Source organism: Rhinolophus ferrumequinum, chromosome 21, assembly GCF_004115265.2.
Source record: "Rhinolophus ferrumequinum isolate MPI-CBG mRhiFer1 chromosome 21, mRhiFer1_v1.p, whole genome shotgun sequence".
NCBI lineage: Eukaryota > Metazoa > Chordata > Mammalia > Chiroptera > Rhinolophidae > Rhinolophus > Rhinolophus ferrumequinum.
The window spans coordinates 1,461,193-1,465,639 of record NC_046304.1 but is presented as its reverse complement, the minus strand read 5'-3'; positions in this window follow the sequence as shown (position 1 = coordinate 1,465,639).

Below are 4,447 nucleotides of genomic sequence, written 5' to 3'. Positions count from 1 at the left end.
GCCGCGGTTATCCAATAGAGAACCTCAAGAGTGGCTAACGTCACTTCCGCCGACTCAAGTCCCGCGAGATCTCACCACCTGGGAACCAGTTACTGTTTCCATGGAAACAGTTCCGCTGTTCGAAGTAGCCGGAAGTTAGCTTTCTCTTCCTTCTTTTTTCGTTCTGAGTACTGGTGAAATCCCTCCTCCTGTTTAATGGGGTTGGTAGGCAAAGGAAGAACCTAAACTCATAATTAGGCACCTATTTTTCAGATTTTGCTAGGAATGGCCATTCGGTTTTCCACCTGGCCAAAGTCTTCAGGAGCTGCTTAACTGGCACTTCTTCCATGAATATTGTCCTGTGAGGTAGTGAACTTAGACACTGGAGCCAGGCAGGTAGCCTCGGTTTATATCCCTTTCCTACCACTTAGTAGCTGTGTGACTTTGGGCAAGTTATTTGGCAGTCCTTTGCCTTGTTTTCCCCATCTGTGAAATTCTTACGATGACCTCAACTGCATCAAACACTTAGAATAGTGCCTAGCACATAGATCTATGTGTTCATTCAAGACATGTTGAATGAATTGATTTCCCCACCCTGAATTGATCTGTCCTTCCTCCACTTGACTCCTAATGCACTTTGTTCCTCTCATATAGCCACTTCTACTCTATTGCAGAAATTTGCCTCCATGATCCATACCATATCCACTGCTCTTAACTGTCATGGAGTTCCTTGAGGTCAAGCACCTGTCTTACCTCTGTACCATCTTAGGACCTGGCACAAAATTTGGTGCATAGTAGGAACTGAGTAAATAAACATGCAGTTTAAAATTTCATTCCACATATATTTATTGAACATCTACCACCACGTGCTGTGCTAGGCACTAACTATACACTAGTAAGTAAAAACAGTCATGATCCTTCTTCCCTGCAGAAAATGAACAAAAGAAAGATTGGGAAGCCATTGAGAGTTTTATACAAGCGAGTAGGATGATTGGATTTGCATTTAGAAAAGTTTGTCTGGCTTCACATGGATAACTTCAGAGAACCATTTAGGAAGATATTGCGTAGTTGACATGAAACATAATAGTAATATTTGTACATTGAAAGTGGAAATGGAAATACATTGTTGAATCTCGAATATGTTTACATGAATGACTTCAACACTGTACTCGAAGATGGAACTGCCCCTGAATGCTTTATTTGGTCCTCAATCTTTGATCTCTTGCAACATATAAGGCAGATATCTTGACTTACAGGACACATTTCTGTGGATGTACAGATTTTAATGAAAGCCAACTATGTTGCAGAGAAATAAAGCACTACAATAATTCAAACTATCTACAGCTACTGATGATACTTTAAAATTTGTTGCCTATTTAGATTGTGGCAGTTGTTCCCAAAGTGTGGTTCTTTAACCAGCAGCATCAGTATAACCTGGGGATTTAGAAATACAAATTCTTGCCTCCACTCTAGACTTACTGCATCGGAAACTCTGAAGGTGGTGCCCTGCAATCTGACTTTCACAAAGCCCTGCAGTGATTCTGATGGATACGAAAGCTTGAGAAAGTCTGGATTGTGATATAGAAGAGCCAGGATACAAATTATACTCATTTCAAAACAACTAATAGTCATTCCACCCTTTTTTCTTCCTCTCAAGAATGAAATGATGGATAACCTTGAGTACATTCTGATTTGTATTGTTTTAAAAACCAGTCATTTGTGCAATCTGGCAATTACTTGAGACACACAACAAAGCACTGCAGTGGGTGGAGATGTGACATTTAATCATCTGCTCTTTCATTCTTTAAATACATATTTACTTTGTTTCTAATATGTTTCAAGGGCTGTGCCAGCTGCTAGAGGCGTATTTGTGAAGGCAACAGGAAGTCCTCCTGACATGAAGTTCTGGATTGGGGGGTAAGACAAAAAGCAAGCAAATAAAATAGTTTCAGATAATAATATCTGTTATGAAGAAAAAACTCTGTGATGGGGTTTCAGAAGGTCGGGAAATGCTTCTCAGAACTGTAGGATGAGAAGGAGCCAGTTAAAAGTGATCTGGGGCAGAGAATTCCAGAGAAAGGACAAACGTGGTGTGCAAAGATCTTAAGACCCAAACAAGCTTGGAGTGTTTTTGGAAAAGAAAAAAATGCCCGTTAGGATAGAATATAGTGAGTAAAGAGGGTCCTGTAGTGTCTCAGTTGAGTACTACTTGTCTATAACAATAGTAATGGTCTCTCACATTTGTCCAGCTTTTTCCATTAGCAAAACATTTTTAGATCCAGTAGATGTTTTCAGGTTCATCACTGAAATATCTTCAAGTGCAGTGACTTGAAAGAAAGGCATATTAGATAATCCTGACGGGGTAAAAACAGTATCAGGCACTGGTGTAAACACTTTCCACACTCTCCATTTCTCTTTGGAGAGCCATGTGGTTCCAGGGAACATGACTTGGAGATCTGAGCCAGTGACCTAGGGAACCCATCCTCAGGGTTCACACCCCTCAGGCCACCTAGAGTATATGACTTAGGATGATTCAATTAGAGGTAAGCTCAGGACTTCTGGGGACACTCTTTCCTACTGTGTTGAACAAGGAGCTTCTGGCAGCTACCTTGGGGCCCTGAGAGGAGCAAGGCTTAAGATGGAACTAATATCTCAAAATACAGAAAAGAAAGACAGAAATAAACCAGTCCTGCCCATCACTGAGCCACTGGATCCAGTCTTACCTGAAGCAATCCTGTCTCTACACCTTTTAGCCAAAAAAAAACGTGAGCCAACGAATTCCCTTCACTCTTTACACTTTTATTGTTTAAGTTCACTCTTTACGCTTTTATTGTTTAAGTTCCGTGGTGTTTCCTCTTGTAGCTGCAAGCATCTTGATAGAGCAATTTAATGGCATTGTCCCCACAACAACCCTTCAGGGCAGGTTCTATTGTGGAAGTTATGGGGCTATTCATAAATATTCCATTTTTTCCCCCTTCCATACCCTTTGAAAGTAGGCGAGACTATATGACTTTATTTGGCCACCAAAACAGAAGTAGCAGAGGCATCTGTCACTTTTGAGTGGGAGTTGTAAGTGCCAGCATGCATCCCTCGCCTGCCAGGGTCATCAAGGGGCAGGTGCCGAGATGGAGCCTCTGTCAGCCTGAGTCCCGGACCAGTGTGGGCCAAACACCCCTTCCCAACTCACACTGGGCATGTAGTTATGTAACAAATGACCCTCAAACTTAATATTTCAGGAACATTTACTATCTCACAATTTCTGTTGATCAGGAATTCTGCCACAGCTTGACTGGGTGCCTTTGCCTCAAGGTCTTCTCACAGGGCTGCAGTCAAAGTACTGTCCAGGGATGTGGTCTCATCTGAAGGCTTGATAGCCAGCTTCTAATTCATTCACATGGTTGCTGCAAGGACTCAGCAACTCTCAGACTGTTGGACCTCAGTTGCTGACTGGCTGTTGGCTGGGATCTACCTTCATTCCTTGCTATCTGGGCCTCTCTGTAAGGCAGCTCACACCATGGCAGGTAAATTCCCTGAGAGAGAGAGAGAGAGAGAGAGAGAGAGAGAGAGAGAGAGAGAGAGAGAGAGAGGAATAGGAGGGAGAGAAGCAATACTAAAGTCACCATCTTTTTGTAACCTAGACTCAAGACCAGGGATTTTTCAAAAGTGTGACTCCCAGGAGGCAGGGCTTATGGGGTGGCATGTTAGAGGCTGACTACCACAATAAAAAAGAAATAAACTTTTGTGAAGCCACTGAGATTTGGGGGCTGGTTGTTACTACAACCTAGTCTACCCTTATTTGATACATTTTTTATTCCCAATTGTTCGGGAGAGGAAACTGATGCTCCGAGAGATTTATGGGTTTGGCCAAAGATACACAGCTAGTTACTGACAGAACTAGGATTCAAAACTATGTCTAACTGACTCTAGAGCCTGAACTTTTATTCGCTACATACCTTGGGAGATGTCGCGTCCAGTGCAACATGGGCAGTGAGGGAACAAAAAGGGGTGACTTTAGCTTAAGTTTTTTAAAAAAGAAAGAAGCAGAGACTTGATGCAGTTAAATCTCAGAAGGCCAGGGGCCTTGCAGTCATGGTAGACAGGAGCCCAGAATCAAGCCGACTGGTGGCTTTTATTGATATTCACATAAGGCAATAGCAGTATTTATTCCACGGTCTGTGAATCTCATACATCTTAATAGAAAACCGATTGGAGTCAGTCACCCTTGCCTGCAGGCCGCTGGACCCTAAGTCTCAACTTCCCCAAGGACAAAACCTATATGCATATGACTAGATGGAAAGCATTTCATTGAATCTCTTCCCTTGCAGGTTTTGGGAAGGAATGCAGCCACAGAGGCAGAGGCTTTCCTTAGCCTGAGGAAGGTGGGGGGCTGTGCCCACCTCTGTGAACCCTGGGGGTTCTCCTGTTGGTCCCCACGACTGCATCTGGCTTGGTTGTTCCTTCCATGAGG